Below are 22,187 nucleotides of genomic sequence, written 5' to 3'. Positions count from 1 at the left end.
TCTGGCTCCGGTATACAAATAAAGCAGAGGCTTGGCAAAATACAATGTACAGTGATGCGGAATGTCAGAGAGTAGACCAGGGGATAGAGTCATTCAGTCCTTGTGTGTCACTCTTAAGTCTAAAGACCCACCGTTGTTCTCTAAGCAGTAAAAATTTCGAAACGTCAGTGACATGGTGTGGAATGAAGAGTTGTTCTAGAACAGTCCACAGCATGTCCTCTGGTCTGTGATTCAGTTCCAAATAGTGGGCCGTAAGACCAGTCGCTTGTTTTTTGCACCTCACGGTGCTCATGTGTTCCATGATCCGTAATTTAACTTTTTGTGAGGTCATGCCCACATAGTTCAACTTGCAAGGGCATGAAATCAGGTACACCACCCTCTCGCTGTTAGTTAGTAAACTTCTTCTGTATCCATGGGCGATCTGTACCTATGTCCACTGTTTTAGATTTTCTAGTCATGGGGCATACTTTACAGGTACCACACGAAAAATGTCCCTGCAATGCAGGTGTACCACAAATGGTGTCTTGGGTAGGTGGTTCTGAGGCATGTGGTCTTGTGTGTACTAATTGGTCTCGTAAGTTGCTATTTCTCTTAAATGCAAAAAGAGGTTCTGGTATATTTCCCAATTTTGAGTATTTTCCAGTGCCGACATATTGATTTTTTCATGTCATTCGACACTGTACTGTAAGTATTAACAAATGTCAGTCTCGGGGTTGTCTCTTGTTTGGTGTTGTTTTACAGTAGACTCTCACGATTATTATTGCCAGCACGTTTGACCGCTTGATTAACCAGTTTTCTGGGGTAATCCCTATTTACCAGATTGGATGATAGGGTTTTAGCATGCCTGAGAAAACTGTCCTTCGTGGAACAATTCCTGCGTATACGCAGGAACTGCACATAAGGCAGGTTGTCCTTGAGAGCGACTGGGTGGTGACTTTTGTAACTCAACAAGGAATTTCTAGCCATGGGCTTGGTGTAGAGTTCAGTCTCAAGGCCAGCAGGGGAGGCAGTGATAAACAGATCTAGAAAGGGCAACTTATACTTGTTCATCTCCACCGTGAATTTTAGGTAACTATTCCTGCTGTTTAGCCAGACCAGGAACTCATTCACACTGGTGGTATCCCCTCTCCAAATAACTAAAATATCATCGATATAACGCCTCCAAAGGCAAATGGAATCACGATGAGGGTTATTGGAATTAAGAAAATGTTCTTGCTCGAAACCATGAACGTACAGATTAGCCATGCTTGGAGCAAAAATGCTTCCCATACTCTTACCAGATGTTTGGAGGTAGATAGTATCCTCAAATTTAAAAAAGTTTTCTTTCATGGCTATCTGTGCGCACGCCATGATGAAATGAGGCGGTGTTATGGAGTCTAGGTTCCGCTGTGACAGCAGTGTATTCACAGAGTCGAGGGTATCATCCTGCGGAATTGAGGTGTACAGGGACTCCACATCAAACGATACGAGAAGATCCGTATCGTGATTATATTCAATGTCAGGAATAAGTCTGAGAACGTCCTTGGTATCCTGAAGGAAGGTTGGCATTTCCTTCACCATCGGGTTCAAAAAGAAATAAACAAAAGTCGAGAGGGGTTCCAAAAGTGACCCAATCCCTGATATAATAGGGTGGCTCAATGGTGGTCTATTAGGCTTGTGCACTTTTGAAAGGACGTAAAAGTACGGCATGACAGGTTTTTTGGTCTGGGGAGTTGCATGAGCCAGGAGTGCTCTACCTAATACTTTTGGTATTTGATTTGTTTTTAATGTTGAAGGTTGTATGTTACACCGCAAACATTTTAGTTTGGTGTAGTTTTCCTTCTAGAGCGGTGCCTCCTTTGCCCTGAGCTGTTGCCAGGTGGGGTGAGGCCTTTTCCTCCATACTCATGAGGTAAGATGGGGGTTATAGCTCATTTCTTGGGCGTGAGTGTGATGGTTTAACCTGTTACCACACATCTAATAAAGAATGAATGGGAAGACTCTGTCCTAAGATTCTATTGTACATTGTGTCACTTTACTTATTTATTTTTCCAGACCACTTGTGAGCCAACGAGGAATTCTGGACTGTGAGAAATTTCACTCACATTGTATCCTTTTTTTGTTTGCAAACACTTTTGTTTAGTTTACACTTACAGCAGTAGCTTTATTGTATATAGAGGTCCTGATGAAAGCACATGGTTTATCTTCACCGCTGAGTGCTGAAACAAGTCGACCGCTTTTGTAAAGGACGGCTATTTGTTAAAACCAGTCCTTAACACTGTTTTTAACTTTTGATCATAGCAGACATCAATAAAATTTACAGTCTGTCTACGCATCAATTTTATTTTTCACTTCACTTTTTTTGCACTGCATTTTTATTTCTGTCCCATACACTCTAAAATCTACATTCTGCTCATCTTGGCAACTATACCTTTTGACATCCTAGAGCTCCGATATCTAAGGAGCAAGAATGTCAGTCTTTACAAAAGGGTACCCAAATGATGAAGCTAATCACCAGGTATGGTGAGTGATGGGAATCCATACATATAAACCATATGTCTTCCTTATGAATCTTGGGCTCTGATGAGTTTTGCCCTATCTTTCTCTACCTCTTAGACAGTGGGATATATTCTGTATTTACATACAATATTCTGTCCTCAATATTCTCTGCCATCAATATTCTGGTTTTGATATTCTGGTGCACACCATGTAATTCTGTGTAAAAGAATATGTGGATTTTTTTAAGGTACATATTAAGTCACGCTCAATCACCTTTCCACAATCCAACTTTTAATCCTATCAATTAGATGGGATTTAAAGTAGAAGTGTGTAGAGGCTGACTTGCAACGTTGTGTATTTTCTAAACTGTTCAAGCTTTGTTCAATGAAAAACGTATCAAGTTATTTTATTTAAAATAAGCTGGTCTCATCTCAGAGCCATCCCTCCCACACCTCTTACCTCAGGTGGTGGATATCCAGCCTCCACACTCAAAATTGTTTAACTGGGATATTTCCTACCTGGGACATGCTACATCAGGAAATAATCACACCTGGAAGGCCAAATGGACTAGACCAGCATCTTGATTCCAGGACCACCAGAGAGACTCCAAGGGCTAGTTGGCTGACCTCGTGATCAGAGCCCCAGGGTCAGAAAAGCCTACAACCATCTTGAACTCAGCACCTAGTTTCAAGTTGTTGTCAGTCTTGTCCCTCAAGAGTTGCCCCCCAGTCTAAAGACCATTTTAAGTGGGCTTGAGGGTTCTCTGCCAGCCCAGCTGTGGTACTGTAAGCAGAACCGACGGTGCGCAAAGCCTCTCCTCACAACCGCATCGGCACCGCTGCAGAGAGACGCATCCCAGATGACAGACTCCACATTGTAGCCCGTAGTCTCCTTGGTACTGCGCGGTGCAATGCACCCTCGATGCAGGCCTTTGAATTACAAGTACCTCATCAACCGCATCTTCAAGAACGATGCAGGACTCCGCACCACAGGTCAGCCTCCCCCTCAGAACCGCCGCTGCGCGATGCACCCTCGACGCGGGATCACGCAATCCTCCACAAACCAGGAGTTAAGGTACTTTGTTCAGCTGGCCTAACTGGCCCCTATATCTGGCCCATGCTCCATCGCGGTCTACCTGAACTTGTGATTGTCCCGGTACAGGGCGACCAGATAACCAAAGTTGCGCTTTGTGTTTCTAGGCACTTTTTAAGCTAAATATTTAAAATTGCATATCTCCGGTTCTACTGATTTTGTTGCTTTGGAGTGAAATAATTTATTAAAACGTACTCTATTTTTCTAAATTGGTGTGGGATTTTCCATGTGTTGTGTTTTCACTTTATTACTGTTTGTAGTACTGCATAAAGTCTTAACACATTGCCTCTCAGTTAAGCTTGAATGCTTTTTGTCAGGCTACCTGAGGGTTAAATCCAGGTTAATTTGGGGTTTGCTGCTCGGGTAGGGTCTTACCCCCTCAACTTGTAACCTAATGTCCAACAAAAGGTGTGAAGGGAGTTCAGCTAATGCCCACTAAATTCTTGATCTTTAGCTGTGACAATGCACTAGTGTTGGCACCACCTTTCATATCAGCTTCTCACACACAACACTGTGGTGCCCCACAGGAGTCCATCATATTCCCTATATTATTCAACATCTACCCAACCGCCTTACTGAACCGGATTACATCATTTAACCCCAACCATTACAATTATGCAGATGACACCAAAATCATTTAAAAAAATAAGTGGTTGGAAGATCTCTACAATTTATAAAGTGACTGCCTTAAGGCTATAAACACAGATTATAACATCCAGCTAAAGCTAAATTTGCTAAGACAGAGCTTATGACCCTGCGAAAACGATAGGAATACCTGTCTACCGCCAACATGAGGTCCTTCAAACAATACCAAAAGAAGTATGAAAAAAGGGGTAACCCTTGAATCAGACCTATATTTAATACCACATGTTAAAGTAAAACAGAGTGCCATTTACACAATAAAAACACTACGATGCATCCACCCACACCTTAGATAACCTCCAAGCTTGACTACCCAAACAGCCTATACCTTGGCGCACCTGTGTTCATCATATGCATAATACAACTCATCTAAAATGCTGCTGCAAGACTTCTCCTCTTCCTTCACCCGAGATAATCCATGAATCCAATTGTTAAATCACTCCACATACCATATTCCATAACTAGAAGACCAGTACTGAAAGCACTTTGCATTGTTCACAGAACTTAAAGGAATAGGACTGCTATACTTACAATCTAAATTCAAGCAATAAAAACAAATCTGGACACTTCGCTCCAGGCTTGCTCTACTTCTCATATCACCTTACCAGAAGAAATCTGTAGGAGGACCTGCTTTCTCAGTACAAGCTGCCAAGCTCTGGAACTCCCTACTAGCTAGCATTTGAAGCACACAGGAGTTTATAATCTTTAAACGATAGTTGAGAAACATTACTATTTCCAAGACAGCTATAGTATCACACCTGGCAGCAGAACCTTGAAAGACAGTCGAACCCTCAAGCTTAGTCTTTAACTTACAATCCACAGATTGAAAACAACCCAACAAACAAACTACTTTCGATAATCTGGTAAGTAAAGGAGGGCAGACTCATGCTTTGCTGGGGTATTGTATAATAATGCCTTATCTGATAGACAGGATCTGGCCGCAGATTCCTTATCTTAGAATCCTCCCCAGGTTCAAGACTGGAGCCGGAAAACTTTCAGCATTACCTCTGTGCATCGGTTGAGGGCATCGAGTGACTCTGCAGCGATATTGTCTCCCGAATGTGACATCCAACGGAGTCCATATAAGTCCTCCTGACAAACTGACATCAGTTTCTTTTGTGACTATTTCCGCATCAACAGCACTGAGCTATTTAGAGAAACAGTCTCAGGAAACAGTGTGCCAAAAAGGGAAAAATCTTGTATCAACAAGTACAGATCAAAATAATTGCAGTAGAAAACAAAGAGGAGATCTAGGAGACCACAGGGCCCTCAACTGACAAAGTGGGGAGGATGGGTAGGTCAATAAGTAATCTGCGGCTAGAGCCTGTATATATCAGATAAGACATTACCGAAGATAAGTAACTTGTCCACCTGATAGTTTCATCTAGCCGCAGATTCCTTATCTTAGAATCAGATACCCAAGCAATACCATCCTTTGAGAAGGGGCTGCGAACTGACCTCACCAAAGATCCCCAAATAGTAGAAGCCGGTCCAAAAGGTAGGGGCCAGACTGTTAATAGGTGAAACCAGATGCTCACCTAAGGACTGTTCTCCAAAAAGGACTACGGGACGCCCACATGGATTCAAAAGTGACATGACAGTGAGAAACACTGTATAGTGCCAGTTAAAGAAGCCGCCCCAAAAAGGGATGCAACCTACGATCGGGGGATATAAAGGGACCAAGGACAATCGTCCACAAAGTCCAGGCTCAAAACCAATGGAAAGAGCACACACAGCATGCTCAGCAGCAGCAAACGCATACAACAAAATAGGAACACACACTGATTGTCAAGGAATCTATCATGAGATACAGATTCTGAAAAAAGGGGCCTCCAATCATAGAATGATGGAGAAAAAAGAAAAAGAGAGAATAACGAATGCTGAAGAGCATCCCTAGAAAAGCAAGAACAGTAAAAGGAAACAGCTCTTATTCTGAGAACCGTGATAGAGATATGTGGCAAGCTCCAAAATAATGCAACTGAGACGCACACTGAAGAGAATGAAGGAAACCGACAAGCACAACCAAGAAGGATGAACCAGGTCACCAAGAAGGGTGTAGATAAAATGCAGGGACATACACTATATAGAAGGCCAGAAGACCATATGTGCAAAACACACATGTATATATAATTAAAGTAAAATACATCTACAAGAGATCCATTTAAGAGATCAATATATACATACCCACAAAAAACACAGAAATTCCTGTACACACACAAGTAATAAATGATACAGCAAAAGTATATCCACTCCACTGAAGGCAACTTGTGTCCTTCATCAGTGAGCGAGAGGACGAGAAATAGAGGAACAAGGGACACTCTAAGAACAGAGGCAACCAAGGAAGGACAGAGATAATACATCCTACTGTCATAAAAGAAGAGGTTACGACAGTAACTGAGGTGGAGACAGAAAGACAAAGTTGGGAAACCGCAACACAATGCCACAGAGCAGGAATTCGAAGGCATTGCCCACTACAGGAGAACAAGGGCAACCATCTAAGAACCAACGCCACGACTGAGGAAGGATACCAGCAGGTGGTCGCAGGAGAAGCAAAGAATAAACAGCATGTGGAAAGTCCACTATGAAAGAGAATAAGAGTGTAACTGTCAGAGGAAGCAAAGGGACGGTGAAAACTAAGGGAAACAGATAGTCGATTACGATAATCACACATTGCCCAACTTATGGAAGCAGGGGGAAACAGGTAAGAAACCTGACCAACACTTCATGGCGATTTAGGGAAAGATAGGATGTAATAGGAAACCCAGCCTCTTGTAAAATAAGGATACTAGGCAAGGATCCAAACAATCAAGGGGACTGGTGTCCCGGGTGAAGAGCACTGAAAGAACAGCAGAGACAACAGCTACCCCATGGATGTATGGCGGAGATATATAAAAATCCTTTGCAGAAGGCAACAGCAGCAACTGTACCTCAAGTAGGTAGGTAGAAAACCAAAAGGGTAAACCCACAGGCAAAAACACCAGACTGTGGAAGATAAGCATCATCAGGGGCACAATAAAGGAAAAGAGGGAGCAACACAAGAAAACGGTGCCAAGGCGAAGATCGAACTAATACGCCAAACAGATGCCGATACCATAAGCGTATCGGGGGGGGCTGGAACCCAGGCCAGAACTAAGAGGAACATAATATGGGTAGGAAAAAATCCAAGTGTCTCAGAGTAAAAGAGAACAAAGACAAGGTCCACACTGCAGAGGGTCGGAGACCCAAACAAAAGATAACCAGGCCAAGAACGTGCCTGCCTATGATACCAGTGTCACTCAAATGGAGGGGGCAGAGAAAAGAAGAAATTGAGTCCCCATAAGGGATACTAAATGTATAGAAAGCTTATAAAATACCACTAAGGCATACAAAATAAGGTCTCTGCGAACGCAGAACAAGGCTACAATGCATACGCACAATGTACCAGAAAAACCGGCACAGGGTAGCATTCGGGTAGGAAAATTCAAGCAGCAGAAAAAAGCCGGAAGAAGAGACTCCCACGAGAGAGCAAAACAAGATGTGTTCCAAATGGCTGGAAACAAAACTTGTCATTGACAGCATAATTGAGAAGAAAAGTATCTGCAGAAAGCAGGAACACTACATCTAATGTAATCCTGGAGGGCAGAGAGTACCTATGAAGGCGAACAAGAGTCCAAACAAGGGGAAACAAATTGCTTAGTAAAACAAATAGTTAAGACTCTGCACCACTATGACTATCTCTGAGCCGGAATAAGGCCGAGTTGCCATATGAGCCACAAAAGGGAGGCTCCATCAAAAGGCATGTCATTTAAAGTAGTTTGCACAGCTTCGAAAAATCTGGAAGTACGCAACCATGCACGCTGACCTGGAGCTATGGAAGAGACCATAGCCCAAACAACAGAATTAGTGGTATCCATACCACAGTGAATGCTAAGAGTGGCAGCAAGATATCCATCATGTACCAGGCTTCCTCCGAAAGGGAGGGCAAGAGGTGTTCCACTGAGTCTCATAAGGCGTGGGAGAAGCGGGCGAGGACACAAGAAGCGTTCAGAGAGCGCAAGACAGTGCTAGAAGAGAAAATATGCCTACTACAAGTGTCAAATTTTCTGGCCTGTCTCTCCGGAGAGACAGGAGTGGGAAAATCATTATTTTGGGTGTCCAAAGCAGCCTGTACCACAAAGCTCATAGTAAAGGGATGTCTAAGAAGATGGGAGGAATCCTCAAGGGCCAGGTAATGCCTGTGAGAAATAAAGCTATCCACAGGGGGCCCTGTTTCAGCTTTACTCCAAGCACCCAGTAGGATGTTGATCAGACAGGCACTATAAGGAACTACAGGTTCACTGTTGGACTGGGCAGGGTGTAGAACGCCAAGTAAAGGGTCTGTTGACAATTCTATAGAAGGAAATTTTAAATTAAGTATGACCAAAACACGATTTAGCATGGATGCCAAAGTGGAACTCACTGCCGTAGCCAAATCCAGGCCACTGGTGTCACCCAAGTCAAGTAATCAGTTAGACTGCATAGATGGTGGAGCTGTTTCCGAAATGGGATGGGGCGGACACCACACCATCTGTAGTACTTCCACAACCATGGTACTCAGCAGGAAAAAGCAGAGGAAGGGAGTCTGAGACAATCGGCTCCATCGGTGCCGCATCTGACACTGTAACAGAAGCTGGTCAACGCCGAGAAGGCGACTCCTCGACGTTGGAGAGAGCGTCTATCAGTGTCGACGGCACCACCATGGGGGCTTACAGACAAGAGTCCGACACCACCATCAACCACACCAGAAGCAAGAGCCGAAAGTGGGAGCCTTGACTGGCTGTGCACCGGCATCGCTAAGGCGTCAGACACAGGAAGCCGGCCTGAAGCTGAGGGAGAACCTGCTGGCAGGGTCACAGACCCGACCTCATGCACTTCTGTGGGGCCTGAGGGCACTCAAGAGGAAGGTGATGATCCAAGAATAGAATTAAGAGTTTGAGAATATTGTCTCATCTGGTTCAAAGACGCCCAAGCCCCCAGACAGGTGGGAAGATGCGAGCCACACCCATGCTTTGACACTTCAACAGAAGAGTGGGAAGCAGCAGTAGACGACGAAGGTGGGCGGCAATGTGACTTCAACTGCCGAGACTTCCCTCCAGATGTCAAAGGTGAATGACGCTCACGGGGACAGCTCCTAGTGGGGATGTGAAGTAGGTCCGTAGAGCGCATTGGGGACTGAGGACAACAAGAAGACTGATGACTGTGTCATCCGCGTCGCAAGGTACTTCATGAGATGTTACCTGCATGCTTTCAATTGGAGATGGCGACAGGCTTGGCACTCTTTGAAGTCGTGGTGCTCACCCAGGTACCACATGCAAACCGAGTGAGGGTCTGTGGCAGAGATTTGTCATCCACAGGACTCACAAGGCTTGAATCCCGAGGGAATTGAAAAAGGTAGAAAAAAAGAGCACACTGCTCTGTCAACGAAAAAACGTCAAGTAGTCCAAAAAACTGCTGGAGCAACTGCAAAGCGGATCCGCGTTAAAGCAGAAAAGAAGGAGTTGGCGTCAGCGTGTCGGGGGAGGGCTTACATGGACTCAGTTGACGTCCCATTCGGAGGCGACGTCGCTGCTGAGTTGCTCGATGCCCTCTACCGACGCACAGTGGTACTGCTGAAAACATATCTTGACTAGTCTGGCACCTGAGAATGATTCTAAGATTAGGAATCTACGACTAGATGTCTCTATCAGACATGTACATTCATACATAATATTTCTAGCCGACAGTAATACTAATACCATAACACTCAGTGGTCATTAGTCAATTGTAACTTGCACCTCTTACATTCACATAAGACATCTGCTATGAGGGATGTCCATCACCAGTATTGTGCAGCCAATAAATCAGCCATCACCAAATAAACAGGCATGAAATAAAAACAGCTCTGTCCATATTGCTAGTCAATGGGAGGACTTTAATCTAGTCCATGACTGCAGGTCCTAAATATCTATACACAGTGGCCGCTACTTTAGATTTCACTATGACTTTCAGATATGAGAAGATAGTAATAATGGACATCCCATCAGAACACTCTGCTTCTTTCTCCCTCCAGCAATGCCACCTCTGCCTCAGACCTTTACCCCAAATTTTTGATTGGCCAACCATGTGCAGTAACCAACGAAGCAGACTATATCATAAGAAACACCATAAAGGCACCTGCCGTTCTGTTCGAAGCTGCCGCTGTACTGAAAAGCATCAACTGCACATTTGTGTCTCCCGTAGCTCATCATCCACCACACTGCTAAGTGACGAAATCTCATACCACGATAACTGCACATTGGTGGTTATCACGCACACATAGAAACACTTCCTACATAGGATCACAAAACAAAGGCAACACCCTTTCAACCACACACCATCCTATCTGGCGTAGCTTGCTGCTCACGTAGGTAAGTGCTTCAGCAGCAAACATAGGGGAAGGGAAGTAAGTGCTATACAAATGTGCAATACAATACAATATTTATCAATTGTGCATCACCAAGATTTATTTTTATCTTATTAAAATCTTTTTTCCATCAGATTTCAGAATCATAGAGCAAAATGAGCTTCATTTGTGTTTTTTCAACTGCTGGTATATGTTGAAATATTTGTACAGTTCATTTACTTTTATTTACATTTATTTTTTTATTTTATTGTGAATTAGAAACAAACTGGCATCCTAAATTACTAAAAACCCTGCAACGTGCTACAGCACAAAGGAGGGTCCTTCACAAAGGTTGACTGGTCTCCTATCAGTTATTTATAGCTGTATCTGGATGTAGAACTGTTACTAATGAAGTGAGATCTTTGCCGTACCGTTCCAGCGCTAATGATAAATAATGCAGTGTTACTATCACATAATGTGCCACATTAAGCGTCCCAATTTGTATTTTCTTGCCACGTATTTTAGTCAACATAGCCGCATAATTTAGGCCTTCCTTGTTTTTCTTTTTTTTTTACAAAATATTTTTATTGAAATCGAGGCATGCAGTGATAACATTACACCTTGGCCGTTCCATTGAATCGTATTTATTTTTTTACACAAAAGGAAGAACTTACTTTAGAAATTTGCCATATGTAGGCCTTCCTTGTTGCACTGTTCCAGTGGCCCTGTCTGTACCCTGCAAGATTGTCACACAGTTCACTTTACAAAATCATCTCATTGTGCAGTCATAGAAAGAGAAGTAAGCATAATCTCAACTAAATTTGTCAGAAGACATAGCCTGACACTTAACCTGTTTAGGACCACGCAGAAAATATCAAAATTGAAAGCTATTTTTTTGCTCATTCACCCTCGGATTTCATGCACCTTTAAGTACGTTGCCAGCAGTTTCGGTCATGAGATGAACGGCGGTGGGGGGCGGGTGAGAGGTGAAGATAAATATGGACTGGCCCAGCCCTCAAATGCCCCCATCATGTCTACTGCCGTGAAATTCGTAACAAGACTTTTTTTTTTAATCAAAGGTGTGAGGCAAACACATTGTATTCAATTTAATAAATGAGGAGGTAAATTACAAATGGACATCTTACTCCAAACATGCCTTAAAGTACTGGCAAAAACAAGCAAGTTATGTTATGTTATGTTACGGTTATTTATTGTGCGCACAGATACTCCAGCCAAGGAGCGTCCTGGCGCAGAGACAAGGTAGAACGTAACACAACAGGAGAGTAAAAACAAAACAGCTAAAACAAGAAGGTTTTTATAGCCCTCCGAAAGGTCAAAAGGTCCTCCATCAGACGGATTTCAACAGGCAGGGAGTTCCATGCTGACGCGGCCATTACCCTAAACGAGTGGCCTCCCATGCGACTGAGCCTGAATCTGGGGACCACCGCAAGGGCCAGACCCTGGGAACGGAGGCTACGGGTAGGAACATAAAAGGAAAGACAACTCGACAGGATTTCCGAGCCAATACCTCTCAAGATCTTAAAGGCAAGGCACAAAACCTTGAAGAGGATGCGCTTCCTAACCGGAAGCCAATGTAGGGAGCGAAGGACACCTGTCACCGAGCAGAATCTGGGCAGGCCAACAATCGCCCTCGCCGCAGCATTCTGAACCCGTTGCAAGCGGGTTAGCTCGGCCTGGTTAGCCCCAGCCAGGAGAGAGCTGGCATAGTCCAGGCGAGAGATGATAGTGGCCTGGATCACCAGCTGCCTGGTTGGGGCATCAAAGAACTTGAGAACAGGTCTCAAGCCCCTCAGGAGTCCAAAGCAGCAGGCCGCAGTTTTTTTTGTATGCCCTACAAAGGAGAGGCCCGCATCCAGCCATACCCCCAGGTTTTTCACCTCCGATACCGGGATCGGAGTAGGTCCCAACTCTGAGGGCCACTAGTGGTCACCCCACAGCTCCACTCCCTTACCTACGACCATCACCTCTGTTTTTGTGGCATTTAGCTGAAGGCAATTGCCTGTCAGCCAGCTAGCCACCGCCTTCAGTCCAGACTGAAACCTGGGGGCCTCAATCTCCGCATCCCCGCTGAGAGTAACCGCCAGCTGTGTGTCGTCGGCATATGAGACCAAAGTTAGGCCCCACTGCCTAGCAACATCAGCCAGCGGTCTCACGTAAAGGTTGAACAACGTGGGGCTCAGCGAGGACCCTTGCGGAACCCCCATGGCCAGCGGTTGGTAATTGGACTTGAAGGGAGGGATGGCAACACAGAAGGAGCGGTCATCTAAGAAGGAGCGGAACCATTGCAGCGCCTGACCGCCAATGCCAATCTCCTCGAGCCGATGCAGGAGGATGCTGTGGTCTACCGTATCAAAGGCGGCGCTAAGGTCTAACAAAATAAGCGCCGCCGTTTGACCAGCATCCAACCTTGCCCGGAGATGTTCCACCATCACAAGTAACGCGGTTTCCGTACTGTGACCAGCACGGAATCCGTTTTGTGTGGGGTCGAGGGCATTGGTCCGTACCAGATGTTCAGACAGGGCCAGATTGACATGGGCCTCAGTGATCTTGGCTGGCCAGGGTAGCAACGAGATGGGGCGATAACTTTCAGGCTTGGATGGGTCCAGGGTGGGCTTTTTGATAATTGGGGACACCACGGCTTGTTTCCACTTAGATGGAACAACTCCCGTTTCCAAGGAAAGGTTGACGAGGGAACATACAGCTGGACGCCCCATAAAAGCCTGATCTCGGAAGAGAGCAGGCCTTACTGGATCGGATGGAGATCCAGATTTGACTTGCAACACAATTTTGTCAAAACCGTCCAAGGTAAGGGGGGGGAAGACAAGCAGTGTAGTCTGATGGTGGGCCCCATTAGTACTTTCCCCACTGGACCCTATGCTAGGGAATATCCTATAAATAGCTTGGACCTTCCCCAAGAAGTAGGATGCAAGGGATTCACAGTGGGAAAGAGAGCTTACGGTCATAGAGGTAGTCCGCTTCGTCATAAGATCTTTTACGGCCTTAAAGATGGCTTTCGACGGATTAGAACTGTTCCGGAATTCAGTGGCGTAAAAAGCCGCACGAGCTCGGCAGATGGCTCGATGGTAGAGCTTGACGGACCTGGCATATGCAGCTTTTAGATCAGCCCCATAGGTTTTTCTCCAAGCCCTCTCAGCTCGTCTGCAGGCACCCTTTAGGGCCCGAAGTGTGCCATCGTACCAGGGACTCGACTCTCTGGGGTTGATTTTAGTTGAGACAATAGGTATCAGAGAGTCCAAGGCCCTAGTGATCCAAGAACAGAAGAGGTCGTACCCCTTTTCTACATCCGTCAAAGGGCCCAGCGGCTCCTCTAATAGAAGACGATGAAAGTCATCTAACCTAAGCTTTTTCCAAGCCATCTTCTGAACCCGTCTAGCCGTAGAGATGGAAGGAGTGGCCGAGACAGGGCATAGGATGGACACCAAGAAGTGGTCTGTCCATTCCACCGGAGAAACAGAGGTGATTTGAATCCCCAGCAGATTGGTGAACAAGGGATCCAGAATATGCCCCCCCAAGTGGGTAGGCTGGGAAACCATCTGGGGAAGTTGAAAGGCCTCTAGGTCAGAGGAGATGGAACGCACTGTCAAGCCAGAGAGGGTGTCGAAATGCAGGTTTAAGTCACCCATGATAGAAAAGTTGGCACAGTCTGCGACCAGAGGGCCAACAATATCGGGGAAAGCATTTCTGAACGCCACATCACTGCCGGGTGGACGATAAACGACCATCCCGGACAGGGTAAACTCAGGGCTGACAGAGACCTTGAACAAGGCGCTTTCACACCCAGAGATGCTTAGGGCACTCCAGACACAGGAATAGATAGATTTTACCACTAACGCAACACCCCCACCCCTAGACAACCTATTCAAGGTGTACATAGAATAGCCGGGTGGGCAGGCTAGATTGGTAATAGCGGTGTCAGCATCCTGTAGCCATGTTTCAGTCATGGCAAATATGTCTGGAGCTTCCTCCTCGATGAGGTCATAGATGTTCTGATAGTGTTTCAGCGCAGACCTAACATTCAAATTCAGGATCCTCAGGGTAGTAGGAGTGTCTGTAGTACTGCGGGTCTCCGAGGAAATAGTCCTTGGGAGAGGACGCGGAGAGTCAAGAGCCCACCCATTGCAAGGGCAATGATATGGGCCACACAATGGGTGTACCGGTGGAAGGGTACAACAGTGGCTTACCTGACCGATGGCAAACAGGCACTCCCGCGAGAAAGTCAGCATGGTGGCCCCAGGATGGAATAATAGTCCTTAACCAGAGTACCGCGACGTCCAGCGCGTCCTTAGCGCGGACGGGCGCAGACGGGCAGGACTCTGGCACGACTCCGGCCACGCGAGGACACGCCCGCTGCGCGATCCCGCTGCGCTAGGGGAGGAGCTTTAAGTAGGTGTTCCCAGGCTGCTCCTGCGCACTGAAGCGCTGGAGGGTAGAGACACCTCTATCATCTCTAAAGTATAGTGATTAAAAAACAGCAACATGTAAGCATTCTGGGCTCCAGAGACTGTCCAGTATGTGTGAATGAAACAGGGCAAAGCCTCAATGTCATTAAAATACACGGTGAGTAGTTAGCCTGTCGTATAACATGAACTGTCCCCAAGGGCAATGAGGTAACTGGTGGACCTGTTCAGCCGACATCCAGTCTGTCCCCTGCTCTGAGATCCCTTCCAACCCCTCTGCCCCCCCGAATCCCCTCCTCCAAACTCCGGTGGGCGTTGATTTTTGACCCAGCCACCTGGACGACTCAAATTCTCCCAACGCAATTCCTAGCCCAGGCCCCAGCACTCTGGAGCGTTCCTTTGGACCAGCCTTGCCTAATAACAGATTGTCTGCAATGAATGCCTCCACCCTTGCTGGTCCACCCCTGCTATTCTGGCTGCTTCTCCAGCACTTACCAGTGTTCGTTGAAATTTCCAGCCATTTGTGGTGCCATTTCCTGATCTAGGACAGTGATTCCTAAACCTCTGGCTTATGAGGACATTCACTTAATCAGTACTGGAATCTCAGGACTCCCAAAGAATCTACAATTGAATCCAGGGACTCCCACTGAATCCTTATTGGAACCCCGAGACCCCAGTCGAAGTCATTTTAATGATTTGAACCACAAAAATACAAATATGCAAACAAACATCCAACAAACACACATGATTAAATATTTTATTTCAATAAAAAATATTTAAAAATCTAAATTTTAAGGAGAAGGTTGTAGATTTTCTAAATGTAATTGTTGACACTATTTTATGTTTGATGCACTTGCACTTCCATTTCCATTTCCAATTAGTCCACGTTTAGTTATGTTTAAAATGTTAACATTTTACGATTTGCTTCTTTATTTATGAACAATTTATTAACCTGTTAATAATATTAAATTCTTTAAGCAGTCTGAGGAACCCCTGTGTACACGTAGTGGACTCCTAGGGATCCCTGGACAACAGGTTAACAACCACTGATCTTTGCAAGTTGTTTTTCTTAGAAGAAGTTTTTCCAGTCACGAAGTCAGGTGACTCTTTATTTTAGTGATAGTGCTCATGAGCATCAACTCCGCTGTTGGATTGTTTTCCCGCAAGAGGGTGAGAATGGAGTAATTGAGTGTAAAATATAGATGTCCATGCTTGTGAATGTAAATAGTAAGAACTGCAGCAACTATAGGTGTCTAGGGAGGCGGGTGGGCGCATGTGAAGCTACACATTCACATGCAGTTGTCTGAAAAAGTGTCTTAAGGACTGCTTGGCCTACATTAGCTTTTTCCTGTGCTAACACATCTACACAATAGTGTTTGGTAAATGTGTGTGGTGTAGACCATGTTGCTGCCTTACATATGTCAGCTAGAGAGATGTTATCTAAAAAAGCCATAGTAGCCCCTATTTTGCGAGTGGAATGGGCTCTAGGGGGTATAGATAAAGTTCTTTTAGCTTTCACATAGCATGCTTAAATGCATTTAACAATCCATCTTGAAATGCAAGATTTAGAGATGGTTTTGCCTTTGTGAGATGGAGCAAATGCAACAAACAGTTGTTTTGTTTTGGTCCTTTCTATGTAATACAATAAGGATCTTCTAACATCAAGCGTGTGAAGAGCTTGTTCTGCTACTAAATCAGGTTGAGGAAAAAACACAGGTAACTCAACTGATTGGTTACTATGAATACTACTTTGGGAATGAATTTAGGATTGGTGCGAAGCACTACCATGTCTTTATGGAGCTGAAAGAAGGGTTCTTCTAAGGTTAATGACTGTTGCTCACCAACTCTCCTAAATGAAAAGATCGCAATAAGGAAAGCAATCTTCCATGAAAGAAACTGTTAAATACAATTATGCTAAGGTTCAAAAGGTGGACCCATAAGCCTTGTAAGCATTGTTAAGATTCCACACTAGTGCAGGGGCATTCTTGGTGGAATTACCCTTTTCAAGCCTTCCACAAAGGCTTTGATTACTTGAACTTGGAATAGGGATAACATCCGTCTGTTCTGTAAATACAGAGCTACAGCTGCAAGGTGCAAACAAATAGATGTATAAGCCAGCCCAGTGTGCTCTAAGTGCATCGGGTAACAGATAATGTTTTGCACAGAAGCATCTAGAGAATTGATTTTATTGTTATTACAATAGACAACAAATCTTTTCCACTTTGCTGCATACCATGCTCTGGTAGTAGGCTTTCATGCTTCCTTCAGAATAGTCATACAGTCTGGTGGTAGACTTAAATAACCAAACTATGACTTCAGAATCCAGATTGCTAGGTTTAGTTCTTTGGGATTTGGATGCCTGATTTCTCCATGGTTCTGAGTGAGGAGACTGGAGGTAGCTTTTGACGTGGAACTACTGACAGCCCCAACAGGGTGGTGTACCATGGTTGACGGGCCCATGTGGGAGCTACTAGAATCAGTGTGAGGGATGTTTGCCTGAGCTTCTGAACGAGAAATTGAATGAGCAGGAGAGGTGATCTGTGTAGGCAAATATCCCTGACCAGTTCATCCACAGGGCATTTCCTTTGGAGAATAGGTATGGGAACCTGGAGGTGAATTTGGGCATTTTGCCTTGCCGACTGTGGCAAACAAGTCGATTTGTGGGAATCCCCATTGTTGGAGGCATGGAAGGAGAACTTGGGGATGAAGTTCCCACTCGTGAATTTGCTGCCTCTTTCTGCAATTTTATTATTTACCCCTGGAAGGTATTCTGCCAGAAGATACATCCTCTGATGGATTGCCCAATTCCAAATGGATTGAGAGAGTTGTGACAGTTGGAGAGAGTGTGTCCCCCCTGTTTTTGTACATAGTACATTGCTGTCATGTTGTCTGTGGGGACTAGGACAACTTTGCCTATGAGGCGAGTTAGAAAAGATTTGAGTGCTAGAAACACTGCTTGAAGTTCTAGGTAGTTGATGTGGAGACTTTTGTGATTGTTGCTCCACAGACCCTGGATTGTGTAATCATGGAGATGGGCACCCCAACCAGTCAGGGATGCGTCTGCGGTTATTTATTTATTTTATTTATTTTTTAAACTTATAGAGCGCAACAAATACCACAAATGGTGTCTCGGTGCTAGGCAGACAGAGAGGCACCTCCTGTGCATTATTGGATGAATAGCCAAGTCTTCACTTGCTTTCTAAAAATCATCAGTGATGAACTGCTTTTTATATGGTGGGGCAAGGTATTCCAGAGCTTCGAGGCGGCTACCAGGAAGCGTCTGTCTCCCCATGTAACCGTTCTCACTCGTTGAATGCATAGAGATGCGGATGAGGCAGATCTTAAAGCTCTCTTAGGGATATACACCAACAGTGATTCCCTAAAGAAGTCAGGTCCTTGGCTGTTCAATGCTTTATAGATAATACATAAAGCCTTAAATTTGGTTCTCTTTTTTACTGGGAGCCAATGAAGTTGGTAAACGATAGGAGAGATGGATGCGAACTTGGGAGTTTTGGTCAGAATTCGTGCAGCAGCGTTCTGCACCATTTGTAATTTTTTTTAAACCTGCTCCTGGGCATTCAGCAGAAGCCCATTACAATAATCCACCTTGGCTAACACCAAGGAGGACATAAGGGTTTTCCCCGCAGACAGGGGAAGGAAAGGTAACAACTTTTTCACTTTTCGTAGCGTGAAAAAGGAAGAGGAGACTACCGCATTAGCGTGACTGGTGAAACTTAGTTTGTTGTCAAACAACACTCCCAGGTTTCTAACCTTTGAAACTGGGGTGGGTGGATTACCCATTTCTGGTGGCCACCAGACCGGGGACCAAGATGGTTTTAGGTCTCCAAACACCATTACCTCGGCCTTATCGGTGTTTAGTTTTAGACAATTACTGTCCATCCAGTGACTAATGGCTCTCATACCTGACTGAAAGTTGGCTGCCACCTAACTCCCATTTTTATGCACTGCTAGCACCAACTGAGTATCGTCGGCATATGAAGTCACTCCTATTCCATGGGTTTTAATGACCCTCGCCAAGTCCGACACATAGATGTTAAAGAGTGTCGGACTTAGCGAGGATCCCTGGGGGACTCCGCAGGGCAGTACAAACATTGTTGAATAGAAGCTCCCCATCTTTACCGACTGCTCTCTGTTAGACAGGAAAGAAGCCAGGAGCTCCGCAGCTTTGCCCTGTATGCCCATAGCAGTGACACGGTCGATCAGGATGTTATGATCGACCGTGTCAAAGGCCGCTGAGAGATCCAGCAAGATCAGGACTGCCGTGCCACCCTGGTCCATGATCTGTCTGATTTCCTCAGAAGCCTTTATGAGCGCCGTCTCCGTTCCATGGCCTCTCCTAAACCCGAACTGAGTGTTATCTAGCAGGTTATTATGGTCAATGTAGTTGGCCAGCTGTTTATTTATAACTTTTTCAAGTATTTTAGAAGGAAATGGGAGCGCTGCTATAGGGCGATAACTTTTTAGTTCCAATGTGTTAAGGGTGGGTTTCTTTAGAAGTGGCTTTATTATAGCTGTTTTCCATCTTTGAGGATAGTTTCCTGATTCGCAGATGGTACTGCAGATGTTTTCCAAGATTGGAGCTACCACATCAGTTGTTGATTTTATGATGGTCGGTGGGCAGGGATCCAGGGGGGAACCCGACATTGTTGTTTTAATGAGATCTTTTATTTCTGACAGTGATGGAGGGAGGAATTCGTTCAGAGAGGAGGATGTGAGCTGTGCGTTCTTAAGGCTTTCTGATGATTCCCCTGTCATGTTGTTGTTAAATTTATCAAAGATTTCTGTGACCTTGGTCCTGAAAAAATCAGCCATTTGATTGCAGAAATCTTGGGTGGTACCTGTAGTTTTAGCTGTTGGTATATTTGTTAATGTTGCCACTACCTGGTATAATTGCTTACTGGAGTTCTGGGCCTTTTCTATCTGTTCACAAAAGTATTTACTCTTTTCCAGTCTTAACAGCTTCCTGTAGCCTGATAGTGCTTGTTTGTACCTTTCTTTATCGTTGTTATCATAATTAACTCGCCAGCATCTTTCTAGATTGCGGCATTTCTGTCTCTCCAATCTTAAAGGTTCAGAGAACCAAGGGGCTGATGGTGTTGCGCGATTTGGACGCACTTTCTTTAAAGGCGCTACCTGATTAAAAGTGTCTGTGAGCCATTGGTTGCAGTTATTTGCTGCTAGTTGAGAATCTGACGCTTTAGATGGTTTATTATTTTCTAGTTTCTCAGATAGTGTTTTTATATCTATATTTTTCCAGTCCCTGCACGTCCTAAGTTGCCTTTTAGCCGAGTGTTGATTTTTGTATTTTTTAACACAGACATAAAAGACCACCAATGCGTGATCTGACCATACAATTGGAACAACAGTAGGGGGAGTAATGGCCGGGTTATTCGTGAATAGGCCGTTAAGAACATGACCTGCTTTGTGCGTGGCTGTAGTAACTAACTGGTTTAGGCAAGCGGCCTTAAGATCCTCAATAAGGCTCAATGTATCTTTGTCTGTTGTTTTTTCTAAATGAAAATTAAAATCTCCAAGTATTGTAAAATCGGAGGCTTCTGCCACTGGTTCTAATAAAGTGCTAATGGATTGGAGAAAAGGCGCTCGAGACGCTGGGGGACGGTAGAGCAGAACTCCATTAAACATTTGGATGGGAGACAAAGTAATAGAAAAGGCTAGTGTTTCAGCGGGAATGCTATCTGGTGTTCCTGTTTTTAATGCTAGTTTTAACCGTAAAATTATGGCGAGGCCGCCCCCTTTTTTCCCTGTCGGTCTATCTTGTCTGACGATGTAGTAGCCCTCAGGAATGGCTGTCACAAGGTCAGGGTCGGAAGCCAAATCGGCCCATGTCTCTGTTATAAACAGGATATCTAGTTTGTGTGCCGAGATTAATTCGGCCACATCTTCTCTATGTTTGCACATAGATCTAGCATTCACCAGTGCGCAGTTAGCAAGATCTGTGGAATAGGGTCGATGAAGGGCCACCCTTTTGATATATTTTGTGGGTTCCACCACTGCAGAGAGTGAGGGGTGCGGCAGTCTACCAACACTAGGTCAGTTAATTGACCCTGTGACTGATTCCACTGACGTCCTAAGCACTCTTGTAGGGGACGCATGTGAAGTCTTGCATGGTTTACAATTATGATGCAAGACGCCATTATTCCCAGCAGTTGCATTAATACTCTGGCTGGAATTGTTTGGTTGGGTTGAAACTGTAGGATCATAGATTGAATGTTGTGAATTCTGACTACATTGGGAGAGGCTAGATCTTTGAGATTGTCGATAGTGGCCCCTAGATAAGACTGCATCTGCGAAGGATGCAGGTGAGATTTCTGTGCATTGACTGTGAAGCCCAATTGATGAAGTAGGTCTGTTGTGGTCTGAGTGTGTAGTAGACAGTTTTGGTAAGTGCTGGCTTTGATGAGGGAGTCGTCTAGGCAGGGAAAGACGTGAATATGTTGTCTTCTGAGGTGAGTTGCAACTACTGCTAGACATTTGGTAAATGCCATGGGATCAGTGGTCAGTCCGAACTGGAGTACTTTGAACTGGTAATGTTTGTCTGCTATCACAAATCTGAGGTATTCGTGATGAGCTGGATGAATTGGAATGTGAAAATATGCCTCTTCTAAGTCTAGAGTAGACATAAAATTGCCCTGCTATAAAATTGGAAGTACCTGTTGAAGGGTTACCATGTGAAAGTGCTCCGCAAGTATGTATTGGTTTTACTCTCTGAGATCCAGAATCGGACTTAAGGAGCCATCCTTTTTGGGATCAGAAAGTAGAGAGAGTAAACCCCTGAACCTTGATAATGTAGTGGAACTGGTTCTATGGCTACCTTTAGTAGAAGAGATTGCACTTCTTGTTCGAGCAACTGCAAATGGTCTAGTGACAATTTGTGAGAGCGAGGTGAAATGTTTGGAGGATTGGCAGTAAGATCCAGGCAATAACCTTGTTGGATAATTCCGATCACCTATTTGTCAGTTGTCATAGATTGCCAAATGGGGAGAAACGGTTAAAGTCTTCCCCTGACTGGTGTGGAATAGTCAGAGGGAAGCTTGGGAAAGTCACTGCTTGTTAGGGGAAGGGGAGTTACGTGTATGGTGCCCTTATCTCTGCCTTTGGAGTTGTTTCCTCTATAA

This window comes from Lissotriton vulgaris, chromosome 2_1 (genome assembly GCF_964263255.1).
Source record: "Lissotriton vulgaris chromosome 2_1, aLisVul1.2, whole genome shotgun sequence".
NCBI lineage: Eukaryota > Metazoa > Chordata > Amphibia > Caudata > Salamandridae > Lissotriton > Lissotriton vulgaris.
This window is presented reverse-complemented; position numbering follows the sequence as displayed.